The following is a 19,581-nucleotide window of genomic DNA, read 5'->3' as shown; positions in this document are numbered from 1 at the left end:
TTCTTTACATAGCTTCAGTCGACGGTCACGTGTAGAAGCGCTTCAGGAGATCTCCGTTCCATGCTCGCGGCTCATCTGTTTCCCTGTCGATGTTGTAGAGTCTGTATGCTCCATTGTTCAGCATCTTGGAGATGATGAAGGGTCCTTCCCAGGCGGGAGCCAACTTGTGAGGTCTTTGCTGATCCACTCAGAGCACCAGGTCGCCTGCTTGGAATGTACGACTCCTCACGTGTCGCGTGTGAAAACGCCGCGGATCTTGCTGATAAATGGTTGAGCGAGTCAGTGCCATCTCGCGCTCCTCCTCTAGAAGGTACACTCCGTCTTGCCTTGCTTGTTCTGCTTCAGCTTCGGAGAAGAGTTCGACTCGTGGAGCATTGTGAAGCAAGTCACTCGGAAGGACTGCTTCTGCTCCGTAAACGAGGAAGAACGGTGATCGCCCTGTAGATCTATTCGGTGTTGTGCGGAGACCCCAAAGTACTGAAGGTAGCTCGGTGACCCATGCGCCAGCGGCATGTCCCACCTCTTGCAGGAGTCGGGGCTTCAAACCTTGCAGAATAAGTCCATTCGCCCGCTCTGCTTGTCCGTTTGTTTGAGGATGCGCCACAGATGCAAAATCAACTCGGATACCTTGGCTTGCACAGAAACCTTTGAATTTGTCCGAGTCAAAGTTTGTCCCGTTGTCCGTGATTATGCTGTGAGGTACCCCGAATCTGGAGATGATGTCCCTGACAAACTTGATGGTTGTTAGGGCGTCGAGCTTCTTGATGGGCTTGGCTTCAATCCATTTTGTGAACTTGTCGACTGCCACCAACAGATGTGTGTATCCTCCTTGGCCTGTCCTGAATGGACCGACTGTATCTAATCCCCATACTGCAAACGGCCACACAAGAGGGATTGTCTTCAACGCAGATGTTGCCTTGTGGGACTTCTTGGAGGAGAACTGACAGCCTTCACATCGGTCGACCATATCTTTAGACATTTCGTTTGCCTGTAGCCAGAAGAAGCCAGCTCTGAATGCTTTGGCGACGATTGCTCTTGAAGAGGTGTGATGACCGCAGGTTCCCGAGTGAATTTCTTCCAGGATTAACTGTCCCTCCTCTGGGAAGATGCATCGTTGAAGAGCGCCTGAAACGCTTTCCTTGTACAACCGGCCATCAATGACAGTGAACGACTACGACCTGCGGACTATCTGCCTGGCTTGGACTTCGTCTTCTGGTAATTCCTGCCTCAGGATATATGCAATGATCGGCACAGTCCAATCGGGGATGACAACAAGAATCTCCATGATCAGATCAACCACAGCAGGTACGTCGACTTCAGTCAAATCTGTCGAGCTCTTTGGTTGTACTAGTTCCTCTGTGAAAGGATCTTCTTTAACTGAGGGAAGGTGGAGGTGCTCGAGGCAGACGTCACTTGGGACTGGTCTCCGTGGATCCGAGTTTTGCCAACTCATCAGCTGCTTGGTTCTTCAGTCGCGGAACATGGTGGAGTTCTAGACCTTCAAACTTCTTCTCGAGCTTCCTCACTACATTGCAGTATGTGGTCATGGTGGGGTTCCTGACGTCCCACTCTTTCATCACTTGATTAACCACCAAATCCGAATCGCCATAGACCATCAGGCGACGGACGCCGAGTGCGATGGCCATGCGCAGTCCGTAAAGGAGAGCTTCATACTCTGCCTCATTGTTGGAGGAATCAAAGTGTATCTGCAGCACGTACTTGAGTTTGTCGCCCTTTGGCGATACAATCACAACGCCAGCGCCGGAGCCATTCAACATCTTGGACCCATCGAAGAACATTGTCCAATGAGCCGAGTAGATGTGGGTCGGTTGCTGTTGTTCTACCCATTCTGCTATGAAGTCAGCCAGAGCTTGAGACTTTATAGCTTTCTTGGCCTCAAACTTGATATCGCAGTACCACATCTACATTGCCCACTTCGCCACTCGGCCCGATGCGTCCCGATTGTGGAGGATTTCCGACAACGGAGCATCAGAAACGACAGACACCGAGTGGTCTTGGAAATAATGAGACACCTTCTTCGCAGTCATGTAAATCCCGTAGATAAGTGTTTGATAGTGGGGATACCTCTGCTTGGAAGGAGTCAGGACTTCGGAGACGTAATACACTGGCCGCTGAACTTTGTATGCTTTGCCTTCTTCTTCTCGTTCGACTGTAAGAACAGTGCTGACGACTTGATTTGTAGCCGCGATATACAGAAGAAGGGGCTCTTTACTGAGCGGAGCAGTAAGAACCGGTTGGGTGGAAAGTAGGACTTTGAGGTCGTCGAATGCAACTTGGGCTTCATCTGTCCACTCGAAAGTATCTGATTTCTTCATGAGTCGGTACAGAGGAAGTGCTTTCTCGCCGAGTCGATTGATAAACCTGCTCAAAGCCGCTAGGCAACCTGTGAGCCTTTGAACATCGTGTATTCTGACCGGCCTCTCCATTCGGACGATGGTCCCGATCTTTTCGAGGTTGACATCGATCCCTCGTTCGGAAACGAAGAAACCGAGTAACTCTCCGCTGGGAACGCCGAATGAACACTTGGCGGGGTTGAGCTTGATATCGTACCTACGAAGGTTGGCGAATGTTTCTTCCAAGTCAGTCAGCAGGTCGGAACCTTTGCGTGACTTGACTACGATATCATCCATATACGCCTCCACATTCCGACCGATCTGGTTGAGGAGGCATTTTTGGATCATGCGCATGAAGGTAGCTCCTGCATTCTTCAAACCGAATGGCATAGTGATGTAGCAGAAGCACCCGAATGGGGAGATGAAGGCTGTTTTTAATTCATCGGGGCCATACAGATGGATCTGATGATAGCCTGAGTAGGCATCAAAAAATGACAAACGCTCGCAACCCGTAGTCGAATCGACAATTTGATCGATGCGGGGGAGCGGAAAATGGTCTTTCGGGCAGACCTTATTGAGATGCTTGAAGTCGAGGCACATTCGGAGCGCTTGTGCTTCTTGGGCACCATGACAACATTGGCGAGCCACTCGGAGTGGTGTACCTCGCGAATGAAGTTGGCTGCCAAAAGCTTGGCCACTTCTTCTCTGATTGCCTTCCTCTTGTGTGCGGCGGACCGACGCAGGCGTTCTCGGACAGGCCGAGCGGTGGGATCCACATGCAGTCGGTGCTCAGCCAACTCCCTTGGTACACCTAGCATGTTAGAGGGCTTCCATGCGAAGATGTCCCAGTTCTCATGGAGGAATTGGGTGAGCTCGGCTTCCTAATTAGGATCGAGGGTGGTGGAGATGTTCGTCGGGGCAGCAGTGTCATCCGTCGGGTGGATGCTGACCTTCTTCGTCTCTCCCGCCGACTGGAATGCAGACTCCGAAGCTGGCTTCTTCGCACGCATCAAGTCAGCGGGGTCGACTGTTTTCTTGTACTCGTCAAGCTCGAGGACAGCCATCTGCTGATCGGCGATCCTTGATCCCTGCTGCAGACACTCTTCGGCCCGCTGTCGATTGCCTGTGATAGTGATCACGCCTTTTGGGCCTGGCATCTTTAGCTTCAGGTACACGTAACATGGACGGGCCATGAAAGGTGCATACGCCGGGCGGCCCAGAATTGCGTGGTACACGCTCTGGAAGTCCACCACCTCGAACGTCAGCTTTTCCTTGCGGAAGTTTTTGTCGGAGCCGAAAACGACGTCCAACGCGATCTGGCCGAGTGACTTGGCCTTTCGTCCAGGGACGACTCCATGGAACTGCATGCTGCTCTCGCTGAGTTTGGACATCGGAATGCCCATCCCCTTGAGAGTGTCGGCGTACATGATGTTCAAGCCACTGCCGCCGTCCATGAGGACTTTGCGCAGTCGGACTACTTCCACCACCGGGTCGACGACGAGAGCCTGTCTCCCTGGGGTGGGTACGTGTGCTGGATGATCCGACTGGTCAAAGGTGATCGCAGTCTGAGACCATTTGAGGAACTTGGGGTTGGTAGGGGTGGCCATGTTCACCTCCCTGTTCACCAGCCTCAGTCGACTCTTGCTCTCAACGTCAGCAAAAATCATCAGTGTTGCATGGACTTGGGGGAACGGATCCTCCATATCCTCCTCATCCTGTTTATTGTCCTTTTCACTCGGTTGCCCTTCGCCGAACCCCTGAATCAGGAGGCGACATTGCCGAGTGGTATGCTTCGGATATATGGCGTTGCCCTCTTCATCCATCTTTGTATGAATCGGACATCGCTGGTCCAGGATGGGATTATTGAACTGCTTCTTCTTGGGGGTGAACTAAGCCTTCCCCTTGCCCTTGAATTTGGCATTGGTAACAGCTGCAGCTTCTGCCTGCGGAGTGAACGGAGCGTTCTGTTTCTGCTTCCGAGTGTTACTCCCATCTCCATCGGCGACTGTCTTGTGCTTGCCGCTTCGGATGCGGTCCTCTTCTTCGCCATTTGCATAGCGTGCCACTATCTCCATCATCTTGCTCATGGAGATGTCGCCTGTTCGGTCGAACTTCAGGTACAGATCCCTGTACCGCAAGCCTGCCTTGAAGGCGCTGACTGCTTGATGCTCTGTGACGTTCTGAACCGTGTGGTAGAGGGTTGTCCAATGCTGAATGAAATCACGCAGGGGCTCATTCAGCTTCTGGACACAATGCTGGAGCTCCACGAGGCCAGCAGGGCGCTTGCACGTCCCTTCAAAGGTCTTGATGAACACTCGGGCTAGATCTGCCCAGCTGTAGATGCTTGAGGGGGCCAATTGGTTCAGCCACGCTCGTGCCGAGCCGTCGAGCATCAGAGGGAGGTGCTTCATGGCGACGTGGTCGTCCCCTCCTCCGATCTTGACTGCCACTCGGTAATCATCCAGCACGTTTCTGGCTTGGACTCTCCTGTAAACTTGCTGATCCCCGTCGCCATCACGGCGGGCTCGGCCCCTGTCGACCCTCCGCTGGGCGATGTGCCCTCTCGCGTCAGGCCTTGGGTCGTAAGGGTCACCGATTGAACGCCGATCATCATGATGTAGGGGCCCGTAGGGCCCACCCCGCGGAGGGGTGCGTGAACGGCGACGATCTTCGGTATTTATGGAATGGCTGCCTCTCGAGGGAACTCAGTCGGAACTGAGTCCTAGCGCTGGGACGGCGGGGCATCCACAACCGACTCTAGGATCGCCACTTGCAAAGACGCGTTCTGGCGCGCCTGGGCGTGTTGCACCTAACGCTGGAGCTGCGGATGGCGGGACCGCTTGTTGCGGTGCGCGACGGCGGTGTAGGCCGACATCGGAGCCGAGTGTTGGAGTAGAAGAATGCCGCGAGCGCCGGCACGGAAGTGCGTAGCTCCGCGACGGGGAAGCGCCTCGATGTCGAGAGGTGTGTCCTGAAGCCATGCCAAATCATCGATGATGAAGGAGAGAGCGCCGAAGAGGATCTCGTGACCCATACTCGAATCTCCGCCGGATGACATGACGAAAACATGTAGTAGCAAACTCGCCGGAAGTCGCTTAAACGCCTGCCCCACGGTGGGCGCCAATTGTCGTGTGTATAAGTCTGACAGTAGATGTGTAGGGTCCGAAAGGATGGGCAGAGCCTTAGCTACGGCGAGGTTGTATGAGTTCAGGCCCCTCTACGGTGGAGGTAATAGCCCTACGTCTTAGTTCTCTGGGAGCTTGTTGTCGAGTGGAATATGGAATACAATGAATTGCTAACCCCTGCACGAGTGGGGGAGGGCGGCTTATATAGAGTGCGCTGCCCTCCACAACGGTTCGGTGCACAGGGGTGGAGTAGTGGCGAATAAATTCCTACGTTACACGTAATGTATGTCTTAAATGCCAATAAAGGCACATGGAAACGTACGACCGTTTCCCTCCAGGGGGGTTACGATGCACATACTGGAATCCAGTCGGTTAGTTTGATATACTCTGAATGCTCACCTCCGACTGGGTGGCGGAGGATCTGTTACCGACTGGATGGTGGGAAGTCCTTAGTTCAGTCGGAACTGACTAAGGGCCTTGTCTCTTATGAGGGGTAGTCCTTGGGTAGGACCTACAAGACAGGCCTATGACCCTACCCTAGGACTATAACCCCATCAACTATCATCAACACAATTCAACAATGAAGGAGCACTAGTGATGTTGGTCTTAATGTTGGGTGTTACCAGATCGATACCTTTGGCCATGAGGCACTTGGCGATGTGGTTATCGTTGGGGGCGTTGAAGAGAGACACATTCTTGGGAGAAGGGGTGGCAATGGCGACAGTTGTAGTTGCCACCATATCGTCATCGTCATCATCATCATCATCGAAGGGGTACTCTTCAAGTGCCACCATACCCTTTTGGTGGGGTTTCTTCACAAAGTTGTTCTTGTTTGGGAATGACTTGGTTTTGTCTTTGCGAATGAGCTTTCCCCGTTGTATTCCCTCTTCTCATAGGGACATTCTGCCACGAAGTGACTCACATCACCGCAGTTATAGCATGTCCTCACTTGTTGCTTGGATTTCAACCCACTTGAGTCGTTCTTGGTGAAGTTGGGTGTTGAGTTCCTCTTGTGGCCCCAGAATTGCCTTGACGCAAGAGCCATGTGCTCGTGATAAGCATACTTAGTGTCTTCAGGGTAGCTCTCATCTTCCTCATCGTCTTCTTCTTCTTCAGAAGCAACCTTTGCCTTTAAAGAAAGGTTGGGTGAAGCTGTGTTTGACTGAACGCGAGCAAGTGCATTGTCAGCGGTCTCGTTCATGATTGACGTTGCAATGAATTCATCCAACACCTCATTGGAAGAGAAGGAGTGGAAATCTGGTCGTTGGCGAATGACTGATGACATGGGTTTGTTGAAAGGCATGATGGCCTTGAGAAACTTGCGCTTGGTCCATGTGTCATCCACATCCTTGCTCCCATGATCCTTGAGAGCAACAACAATAGGAGTCACCCTTCGATAGAGATCACGAGGGTCCTCATCTTCCTTCATCACAAACTCATCGGCCTTGTCAAGTACCACTTCATAGTTGGACCGTTGAATGCTTGAGGTTCCCTTGTACAGCACCATAATGTGCTCCCAATGGTCCTTAGCTAGAGTGATGGGGCGCAAGTGAGGAAGATCTTCAGGAGGAACCGCGGACTATAGAATAAACAATGCAGAGTAATTATATTGATTGTCCGCTTCTTATCTTCGAGTGAGGTTGCTTGGGTCATGAGGATAGTAGCCTTGCTCGATGATTCTCATAAATTTGTTGAGCTGTGATTAAAATGAGACTTAATAGAAAACAACCAGTTAGCAAAATCACCCTCAACAATTTAGGAGGAGGACCAACAGGGTTAAGACGCGGTGTGGGAACAGGTTCTCCATAGACCATGGGAGGTGGAACTAAGGCATAGGTTCCAGTCCCATCATTTTCGAGAGGGGAAGAAGGTCGCATACCTTTAGCCGCTTCCTTAGAGGAATTGGCCTCCGAATCTGTGTTGGCGGGTTTAACCACCAACGCCGGTTCGGGTGAACCTTTAATTCCCTCAATTAACTCTTTAAGCATGGTCTTGACTTCATTCGTCAAGGACGTCTTGAGGGCGGCCATAGCCGTATTCAGGTCATCCCTTGTGACCGAAGTCAAGGCCATGGCCTCGGGTTGCCCACGGGGAACTCCCTCATCATCTTCCATACTCTTCGGGTGGTGAAACCCTTAATAAAGACACGTGGCTCTGATACCAATTGAATGGATCGATATGGTTGACTAGAGGGGGGTGAATAGGCAACGACCACTTTTTAATTAATCTTAACAAGTTAGGGTTAGCAAGATAAAGGTTCTCTAAAATGACAACAAGGTGACGAACCTATATGATGCTACCAACTATAAGCACTAAGGCAAGTAAGAGATAGTCAACAACAAAAGCATACACAATGTAAAGATTAGAGATAACCGCAAGTCGAACCAATGAAGACGAGGATGTGTTACCGAAGTTCGTTCCCTTTGACAGGAAGTACGTCTCCGTTGGAGCAGTGTGGAGGCACAATGCTCCCCAATAAGCCACTAGGGCCACCGTATTCTCCTCACGCCCTCACACAATGCAAGGTGTTGTGATTCCACTATAGGTGCTCTTGAAGGCGGTGATCGAACGTTTACAAACAAGGTTGGGGCAAACTCCACACAAAGCTTGGAGGCTCCCAACAAGACCACGGAGCTTCACCATAATGGAATGTGGCTCTGGGGTGACCTCAACCGTCTAGGGTGCTCAAACACCCAAGAGTAACAAGATCCGCAAGGGATTAGTGGGGGGAATCAATTTTCTCTTGGTGAAAGTGTAGATCTAGGCCTTCTCAACCAATCCCGAGGAAATCAACAAGTTTGATTGGCTAGGGAGAGAGATCGGGGACTTTTGAGCTTAAGAAGCAACAATGGAGCTCGGGAAGGTCAAAGGTAGGGTTCTTGCGCAAGAAGAACCCTTTATATAGTGGGGGGGGGGGAATCCAACCGTTTTCCCACTCATAGCACGAGCCCAACGGTACTACCGCAGGCTGCAGCGGTACTACCGCTGAGCCCAAGGTAGCACAAAGACACTACCGGGCCAACCACCGCCAACAAAGTCTTCGCAAAAAGTCCGACGAAGTACAGCCGCAATGATGGCGGTACTAAAGTCCTCGAGCAGTACTACCGCTGACCAGGGGTTGTACTACCTCTGGGCCAGCGGTACTACCGCCAGCTCTAGCGGTACTACGGCTAGGCCCAGCGGTACTACCGCTAGGGCGAGCGGTACTACCGCTAGGAGACCTTTTTGCAAGATGAGAGAAACCAGAGATGGGAACAACTTCAAAGTTGGAGGGAAAAGGGGATGGAGATAAAGTGTGTGCGTGCAAGATTGATTCCACCCAAACCTTTCCAATACGGATCCCCTCTTAATAGTACGGCGTTCCTACGACTCAAAAACCACCAAAGAGAATCGTAGAGGACACCGTGCTTCTGTTCCATGGAGGGTGCCGAATCGTCTTGTGTCTTTGTCATGTATTATCTGAAAGCTTAATGCACACGATTAATCCTTTAAGGTACTATCATCAATCACCAATATTACTTAGGCATAAATATGCCCTAACACACCTCCTCAGCCGTTGAAACTTCTGGCACAGCAATTCCTCAAGTGAAGCCTGTGCCACAGAAATCAAAGGCTTCAAAGCCTCAGGAGAAATTGCTTCACAAGGTTGTGCATGCGTCCGCACCAAAACCCTCAACAACCAAACATGCCTCAAAGCCTGAACACAAGAAGATTGTGAAGAAACTGCATACTGTCTCCAACTCCTCTGTTTCTTCTGCAACGAGCTCAAAGACAAAGTCTTCACCAACACCAATGAAGACTAAGGTGACTGCTAAAAGAGGAACCAGACCCAGCCCAAGCAAAGTCATCAAAGTCCCTTGTGCATCAGAATGAAGTGATGAATATGATGATGAGACACTTCAAGTAGTCATCAGAAACAAGCAGGAGCGAGTTTCTCAAGCTTCAAGCAGCGCCATTCCTGTGGCCATGTATCCAAAAGTCCTGTTGGACTACATCAATGTGTGTATGATGACCCTCACACACCCATTGATGACTTGAAGCTTCCCCAGGCATCAGCCACATGGTAGACACATTCATCAACGAGGCCAAGTGGAAGGATACGCAAGCCAAAGAAGCAAAGGCTGCAAAGCTGAAGAAGGAGAAATTCCTGAGACAAAATCTCCTCAGCCTGATGCCTAATGCTCTTGTGTTAACCCAGGCAAAATTGAAGACTTTGACATGCAAGTATACCAAGCTATGTGATTGCCAAAGTCTCAAGAACAATTTCATCAAGTTTGCAACCAGCGCAATTGATGATTACAACAAAAAGGCTGACCCTCGAGCAACACCACAACAGCCTGAGATAGAGGAAGAACAACCCACCCCTGCTGAGGAAATGCCTCAAGAAAGCTGTGCTGATGCACCGGCTATTGAGGAAATAGCTAAGGAAATTCTAGCTCATGCATCTAAGACAGCTGATCAATCTGCTCCAGCTAAAGAAAAAGCTTCAGCTGAGGAAACTGCAAGGACGGATATGACTCCGCCTCCTGAAGAGAAAGTGCCTTCACAAAAATCTTCAAAGGTGAAGAAAATGACTCCGTCTGCATCAGACATGAAGAAAACCAGGGCTGCAGAAAAGGAAGCTAAGAAAAACAAGCTTCCTCAACACCAGAATCAACTGAGGCCAAGCGCCTCAAATCTCTTGATGAAAATGCTCCTTTGGATGTTGTGCCTCTCAAGATTGCTCCATCCTATGAAATGATTCCCTTTGAGAGCAAAGACAAGGAGCATCTGACTGATGAGGAAATGAAGACTGCTGAGTTTGAGGAACACACTGATGAGGAAATTCAAATTGATGACAATCCTCAGACATTCTTTCCTCCTGAAGAACCTGCTCAAGGATCAGCTACAACAGCTATAAAATTTGGCTCCTCCTCCGAGCAAACTCCTCAAGCTGAGGAAAACCAAGGAGAAGATCCTCAGCCTGAAGAAAATCCAATTCTTGAGCAAAACCCTCAACCTGAGGCTCATCATGAAGAGATTCCTCCTCCTGAGCAAAACCCTCAACCATAAGCTCAGGCTGAAGAAAACCCTCACTCGGAGCAAAATCCTCAACCTGAGGCATAGGCTGATGAAATTCCTCATCCTGAGGAACAAGCTGAAGAAAATGCCCATGCGCCAAAATACAGAAACTGCTATTGTGGTTGTCAATCCAGAGACTGCCATGATTATCTCTCCTCAAGGGAAGCAGCAAAATCTTTAGCCTATGCAGCATCAACCCTTCTCCAAGAGGCCAAAGTTTTAGAAGGAAGCGTTCTATGAAGAACGCATGTATTTCATCGGAGAAAATCCTTATGAAAAGCCTCGCATCAGGCACATGAAGTTTTGGACAAGGACTCAGCTCAACTATTATGCATCTGTGCTTTGTGGAAGAAATAAAATATTTCAGCACATGCATATTCCTCATGTTGAGCTTGAAGAAATTCCTTGCTTCGCTCCAGTCCTCAACGTTCTTCATGAAGCAGGACTACTGCCACTTTGCACTGATATCTGCGACTGGAACATCGACATCGTTCTTCAATTCTATGCAACTTTGCACATCTCTGGAGATCCAACAGATATCAACACCTGGGTGCTGGATTGGATGCGTAGCACACACACTTCAAGGCCCCTGCAAATGAGTTGCTGCGAGTACTTCCGGTGTCAATTCCTTCAGAAAATGCCGTGAAGATGTATGATGAACGGGAGTTGCCAAACAAGCTGATGGAAGTCCTCACGAAGCCTTTGGCCAAGGAATGATACGTCTCAAACGTATCTATAATTTTTGATGGTTTCATGTTGTTATCTTGTCTTCTACTTTCTTTCATGACAGAAGCCAGTAGTAAACACTAAGGCCCCCGGGTCTATTCACATCCATCGTTTACACCTCCGGTTTTACTTTGCTTTCTTATTTTGTTGCTTTGAGTTCTCACTTGGCAAACAATCTATAAGGGATTGACAACCGCTTCATAGCGTTGGGAGCAAGCTTTTGTGTTTGTGCAGGATCTTGAGATACTCCTCCACTGGATCGATACCTTGGTTCTCAAACTGAGGGAAATACTTACCACCGCTACGCTACATCACCCTTTCCGCTTCGAGGGAACACCAACGCAAGGGTCCAAGGCCACGGGGAAATCCTTTGCATACTTGCCCAGGAAGTCCCTTAAGGCGTAGCCGCAGCAGAAGGATCAAGCCAAGTATTCTCCCATCGACGTGCCTATTTCTGGCGCCATTGGAAGGTCTTTTGTTGTAGTAGCAGAAGTATTTCTGGCGCCGTTGCCGGGGAGGAGAAATCAAGATCTATCCAAGTAGGTCTCACAAACTCTTCTCTTGCATTTACTTTTGTTGCCAGTTGCCTCTCGTTTTCCTCTCCCCCACTTCACATTTGCCGTTTCCATTTGCCTTTCTCCTTTCCCGTTTCCTTTTGCCTTTTGCCTTTTACGTTCGCCCTTTTTCTCTCGCTTGCTTTCTGTTCGCTTGTGTGTCATGTGCCTTCAATATGCTTGCATCTTCGTTTGTTAATCTCTTTAAGAGACCCACTTATGTGGAACGAATTGCTAGTGAGTTGAGGACAATTGACTATTTCTATGGAGTTTTGCTTAAGACGCGTGAATATGAAAATTGTGAGGAAGAAATTCATGAAGTGATTCACGAGGGCCCTTGGATGAAAAGCATGATTGCAATGATTTCACTATAAATCCTATTAGTGACAATCATGCTAAAAATATGCAAAACCCTAAGCTTGGGGATGCTAGTTTTGTTATGTCCACTACTTGTTGCAATGATCATGATTGGGGTGATGATCTTTCTTATGATCTTGAAAATTTGCTCAAACCTCATGATGAATATGATATTTGCAATAATATTGAAAGTGGGTTTGGAGAAGTCATGACTTTAGATGATAATCCCATTATTTTTTAAGAGCATCAACTTTGCATGCATGTGGATCATAAAAATAATATCCTATGTGATAGCTATATCGTTGAATTCGAATATGATCCCACATGTAATTGCTACGAGAGAGGAAAATATTGTGGTAGAAACCTTCATGTTACCAAATCACCTCTCGTGATGTTGAGATTGCTCTTGTCTTTTTCTTCTTCCTTGCATCTGGCAACTATTGGTTGTCTTGACAATCTGTTTTCCTATAAAATGCCTATGCATAGGAAGTATGTTAGACTTAGATGTGATTTTCACATGCTTTATGATGCTCTCGTTGTGCTTCAATTCTTGTCTTTTGAGTGATCATCATTGATGCCTAGCTAAGGGCGTTCAACAATAGCGCTTGTTGGGTGGCAACCCAACGAATTTATCCTTTTTCTTTCTGTTTTGTGTTTTCCAAACATTCATAATTCTGTTATGATTGTGTTTTTTGTGTTTGTTTTTGCGTTTGTGCCAAGCAAAACCGTTATGATTAGTCTTGGGGATGATCGTTTGGTCATGCTGGAAAAGACAGAAACTTTCTGCTCACGAAAAGAATTTACTTTTTTTCTGTAAGAGGTTTTGAGTTGATTCTTTTTGGAGCTGATTGCTACGCAAATTCTTCAGACTTTAGCAATGTTTCAGAATTTTTGGAGTACCAGAGATATACGAAATATACAGATTGCTACAGACTGGTCTGCTGTTAACAGATTCTGTTTTGTTGTGTTGGTTGCTTATTTTGATGAAACTATGGATCGTATCGGGGGGTATTAGCCGTGGAAGATTGAAAATACAGTAACCCAACATCAGCACAAGTATAATTTAAGTTTGGTACAGTACCTAAGGAAGTGGTAGTTTGCTTTCGTGTACTAATGTTATCACGAGTTTCTGTTTAAGTTTCGTGTTGTGAAGTTTTCAAGTTTTGGGTGAAGTTCTTATGGACAAAGAGATAATGAGTGACAAGAGCTCAAGCTTGGGCATTCCCAAGGCACCCCAAGAGATTCAAGGATGCCTTAAAATCCTAAGCTTGGGGATGCCCCGGGAAGACATCCCCTCTCTCGTCTTCAATCCATCGGTAACGTTACTTAGGGCTATATTTTTATTCACCACATGTTATGTGTTTTTTGCTTGGAGCGTCTTTTACCGTAGGAGTCTTTTATTTTTGTTGTGTCACAATCATCCTTGCTGCACACCTAGAGAGAGAGATGCACTCACCGTGATTTTGTCGAGCTTCACTTATATCCTTTGGTTAGACAATTCAGCTCACATGTGCTTCACTTATATCTTTTGAGCTAGATACTTTTGCTCTATGTGCTTCACTTATATCTCTCAGAGCACAGCGGTGCGTGGCTTGGTAGTTGATCTATGCTTTGAAAGTAGTCTCAAAAGGGGTAGTTATCCAAAGGGATACGAAAACTTCCACCTTCATGTGCATTGAATAGTTAGAGAAGTTTGATTCATCTCAATTAGTTTTGAGTTGTGGTTATGGTAATATTGAAGTCATGCTAGTAAGGTGTTGTGGATCTAGAAATACTTGTGTTGAAGTTAGTGATTCCCGTAGCTTGCACGTATGGTGAGCCGCTCTGTGATGAAATCTGAGCATTATTAATCTATTCATTGTCATCCTTTGCGTGGCGGTCGGGATCACGCGATGGTTTATACCTACCAACCCTTCCCCTAGGAGTATGCGTTGAATGCTTTGTTTTGATTACTAATAAAACTTTTGCAACAAGTATATGAGTTCTTTATGACTAATGTTGAGTCCATGGTTTAGATGCACTTTCACCTACCACCATCACTATCTTCTTAGTGCCGTGAAACTTTCGGCGGTGCACAAAACCCACCATTAGCATCCCTCAAAACAGCCCCCATGCCTACCTACTATGGATTTTTCAAAGTCATTCCAAGATATATTGCCATGCAACTACCACCATGACATGTGCCACCACGTCTACATTGCCATTGCATGATCGTAAGATAGCTAGCATGATGTTTCCATTGATGTCTATGCCATGCTAGATCATTGCCACGGTACACTACCGAAGGCATTCCATATAGAGTCATAGTTGCTCTAAGTTTTGAGTTGAAAGCGTGATGATCATCATTAATGGAGCATTGTCCCATATGAGGAAATAAAAGAGACCAAAGAAGCCCACCAAAAAAGAGAGGCCAAAGATCCCACCAAATAAAAAAATGAGACAAAAAGAGAGAAGGGACAATGCTACCACTTTTTCCACACTTGTGCATATTAAGCACCATGATCTTCACGATTGAGAGTTTCTCGTTTTGTCACCACCATATAGGTAGTGGGAAATTTTCATTATATAACTTGGCTTGTATATTCCAATGATAGGCTTCCTCAAAATTGCCTTAGGTCTTCGTGAGCAAGCAAGTTGGATGCACACCCACTAGATTTCTTTAAGAGCTTTCCATACTCGTAGCTCTAGTGCATCATTTGTATGGCAATCCCTACTCATTCACATTGATATCTATTGATGAGCATCTCCACAGCTCATTGATATGCCTAGTTAATGTGACTATCTTCTCCTTTTTTGTCTTGCAACCTCCTCCACATTCCACACCATCTATAGTGCTATAACCATGGCTCACACTCCTGTATTGCGTGAGAATTGAAAAGGTTTGAGAAAGTAAAGGTGTGAAACAATTACTTGGCCAATACCGGGGTTGTGCATGATTTAAATTCGTTGTGCAATGATGATAGAGCATAGCCTGGCTATATGCTTTTGTAGGGATAACTTTCTTTTGGCCTTGTTATTTTGAAAGTTCATGATTACCTTGCTAGTTTGCATGAATTATTATTGTTTCCACGTCAATAGCAAACTATTGCTTTGAATATAATGGATCTTAACATTCACGTCACATAAGAGGAATTACAAAGGACATCTATGCTAGGTAGCATGAAAGCATCAAAAATTCATTCTTTATCACTTCCCTACTCGAGGATGAGCAGGAGTTAAGCTTGGGGATGCTTGATACGTCTCAAACGTATCTATAATTTTTTATGGTTTCATGCTGTTATCTTGTCTTCTTTGGATGTTTTATGTACCTTTTATATCTCTTTTGGGACTAACTTATTAGTTCAGTGCCAAGTGCCAGTTCCTGTTTTTTCTGTGTTTTTGACTCTTTTCAGATCTGATTTTGGAACGGAGTCCAAACAGAATAAAAACCCCGAAATGATTATTTCCCGAACGGAAGAAGATAAGGGGGCCTCTGGGCCAAGCCAGGTGGTCTCTAGGGAGCCCACAAGCTCCCACTCCGCCACCAGGGGGTGGCGGTGTTAGGGCTTGTGGCCTCCCTGGCCGCCCCCTGACCTAGATCCTTGGCCTATATATTCCCAAATATTCGGCAAAAAATCAAGGGAGCCTCGAAAATACTTTTTCGCCGCCGCAAGCTTCCGTTTCCGCGAGATCTCATCTTGAGACACTTCCTGGCGCCCTGCCGGTGGGAACTTTGGAGTTGGAGGGCTTTTTCATCATCATCATCACCCCTCCAATAACTCGTGAGTAGTTCACTTCAGACCTACGGGTCCATTGTTAGTAGCTAGATGGCTTCTTCTCTCTCTTGGATCTTCAATACAAAGTTCTCCATGATCTTCATGGAGATCTATCCAATGTAATCTTATTTGATGGTGTGTTTGTCGAGATCCGATGAATTGTGGATTTGTGATCAGATTATCTATGATATATATTTGAGTCTTTGCTGATTTCTTATATGCATGATTTGATATCCTTGTAAGTCTCTCCGAGTCTTGGGTTTGTTTGGCCAACTAGATCTATGATTCTTGCAATGGGAGAAGTGCTTGGTTTTGGGTTCTACCATGTGGAGACCTTTCCCAGTGAAAGTAGGGGTAGCAAGGCACACATCAAGTAGTTGCCATCAAGGGTAAAAAGATGGGTTTTTTATCATTGGTTTGAGATTATGCCTCTACATCATGTCATCTTCCTTAAGGCGTTACTCTGTTCTTATGGACTTAATACACTAGATGCATGCTGGATAGCGGTCAACGTGTGGAGTAATAGTAGTCGATGCAGAAACTATCGGTCTACTTGTTTTGGACGTGATGCCTATAGATATAATCATTACATAGATATCGTCACGACTTTACGCGGTTCTATCAATTGCTCTACAGTAATTTGTTCACCCACCATCTACTTGCTTTCATGAGAGAATCCACTAGTAAACACTAAGGCCCCCGGGTCTATTCACATCCATCGTTCACACCTCTGGTTTTACTTTGCTTTGTTACTTTGTTGCTTTCAGTTCTCACATGGCAAAAAAATCTATAAGGGATTGACAACCCCTTCATAGCGTTGGGAGCAAGCTTTTGTGTTTGTGCAGGATCTTGAGATACTCCTCCACTGGATTGATACCTTGGTTCTCAAACTGAGGGAAATACTTACCACCGCTACGCTACATCACCCTTTCCGCTTCGAGGGAACACTAACACAAGGGTCCAAGGCCACGGGGGAAATCCTTTGCATACTTGCCTAGGAAGTCCCTTAAGGCGTAGCAGCAGTAGAAGGATCAAGCCAAGTATTCTCCCGTTGACGTGCCTATTTCTGGCGCCATTGGAAGGTCTTTTGTTGTAGTAGCAAGGACCAACCACCAAGAACGACATTCCTGGTCCAAGATCTGAAGTATGAACCCAGGACTGTCTACCGGATTCTATGCAGTGTCCTTGCTCCAATCAAGGGCCATGATGATGAAGAAGATGTTGTAGGCATCATGAAGAATATCCTCTTCAACATCATCCATGGCATCCCCATAAACCTTCATGATTTCTTCTTGAGGACTCTGGCTGACAATCTATGTCACCTTTTGACCTGAAGATTTACGCTCCATGGATCATGAGATTCATCTGACGCAGGTCAGGCATCAACTATCATGTTGATTTCAATAATCACCTTGGATTTATGCCTCCAATCAGGGTCAACAAGAAGACTTTCGAGCCAATTGAAGGAAAAGGCAAGTCTGTGATAGATGAACGCAGTCGGCCCCTTGATGGCCAGTTTCATGAACCAGATGCATATTCTTCATGGGATGATACTGAAACTCAGCCGCCCAGCCCAGTTGCCCCACGGTGATGAATAACACAGAGCTACTCCCCAGTCTTCATCAAAAGGTCGATCGCAATCACAAGTGGGTCAAACGCCAATTCGGCGCCACTTTGAAAACCCTCAATGAGACTCAGAATGCAGTGAAGATTAATCATCACTATCTTCATGAGGTTTTTGATCGTAGTTGGGCCACACTAGCTCATTTGAAGACTCCAGCAGAACTTGAAGAATTGGAGTTTACGCAGGACATTGATTGGTCATGGCCACCAAAGAAGAAATGCAAGCCAATTCCAGTTCCATACCTTGAGGACAGTTCATTTTCTTCATTCCGCACTTCAGAACCTGATGAAGACCAAGAAGAACCCTTTATATAGTGGGGGGGGGGGGGAATCCCACTCACAGCACGAGCCCAGCGGTAGTACCGCTGGCACTGCAGCGATACTACCGCTGAGCCCATGGTAGCGCAAAGACACTACCTGGCCAACCACCGCCAAGAAAGTCTTCACAAAAAAGTCTGACGAAGTACAGCCACAAGGATGGCGGTACTAAAGTCCTGGAGCGGTACTACCGCTGACCAGAGGCGGTACTACCGCTGGGCCAACGGTACTACCACCAGCTCTAGCGGTACTACCGCTAGGCACAGCGGTACTATAGCCAGCTCTAGCGGTACTACCGCTAGGGCCAGCAGTACTACCGCTACGAGACCTTTTTGCAAGATGAGAGAAACCAGAGATGGGAACAACTCCAAAGTTGCAGGGAAAAGGGGATGGAGATAAAGTGTGTGCGTGCAAGATTGATTCCACCCAAACCTTTCCAATACGGATCCCCTCTTAATAGTACGACGTTCCTACGACTCAAAAACCACCAAAGAGAATCGTAGAGGACACTGTTCTTCTGTTCCACGGAGGGTGCCGAATCGTCTTGTGCCTTTGTCATGTATTATATGAAAGCTTAAAGCACACGATTAGTCCTTTAAGGTACTGTCATCAATCACCAAAATTACTTAGGCATAAATATGCCCTAACAATCTCCCCCTTTTTGGTGGATTGCTGACAATACCGGATTTGCACAGTAGAAAACATGTGAATATAAAGATAAATAATAGAGATAATTGAAGAGAATATGACTCACAACATATGATAAAAATAGGTCTCACAATAACACCAAGTCTCACATCACACGTAGCAAAGATAGCAAATACGATCAAACCAAGTTCAAAGAAAACACGATAAAGATAAAGCAAAGCTAAAGCAAAGAAAATCGAGCTCGAGACTCTCTCCCCATTTGGCACAAGACACCAAAAAGGGGCACACCTAAGACACAGGTGGTCACTCCTCATCCTCCTCATCCCCAGACGCATCAATGGCATCCGGATCCTGCTCGTCCTGCTCCTCCTCAATGTCCTCCTCAGAAGCCTCCTCCTCAGCATCAGACCCAGTCCACTGGTAACCTTGAGCCCTCATCCAGTCAGACTCTAGAGTGAAGTCGTCCTCTGAGCCGCTTGAGATAGCCACATCAAGGGTCCTTAAGACATGCTTGTGCCTCTGACGGTTCTCCTTCTGGGCCACATGAGACTGATACTGTCCCTTGGCCTGCATACAGAAGAGAGTCTTCATCTGATCTTTTAGCTTCACGGCCCAAGATGGCATAGCAGAAGAGCGGGTATGCGAAGCAGGTCATCCTCCAGCAGTAGTCTCTGTGTCAGTATCCATGGGCTGAGAAGAAGTTGATGGGTTGGCCCATTTGTCCTTTGTACGAAGCTTGATAGGATCATGCACAAAATAGTCAGCCTGAATAGGGAAGGGGTCTATCAGATAGATATCGTGCCACCTCTTCTGAATATAGGCGAACATGTAAGGCCCGTAGATGGGAACCTTACGGTTCATGATGCAGTTCCAGAGCTCATGGAACATCACATGAGCAATGTCGAGAGGCACAATTTCCTTAGTCCTTGCCTCCTCACACAGTAGAAGCATCTCAGCCAGATGACCATGCACCTCATCCGTGTTGCCAATACGAGGGAATAGAGAGTTGCGGAAGACCCGATGCATGATATCCAGATGCGTGGGGAGCACACCTTTCTTG

The sequence above is a fragment of the Hordeum vulgare genome, chromosome 6H (genome assembly GCF_904849725.1).
Source record: "Hordeum vulgare subsp. vulgare chromosome 6H, MorexV3_pseudomolecules_assembly, whole genome shotgun sequence".
In the NCBI taxonomy this organism is placed as follows: Eukaryota; Viridiplantae; Streptophyta; class Magnoliopsida; order Poales; family Poaceae; genus Hordeum; species Hordeum vulgare.
This window is presented reverse-complemented; position numbering follows the sequence as displayed.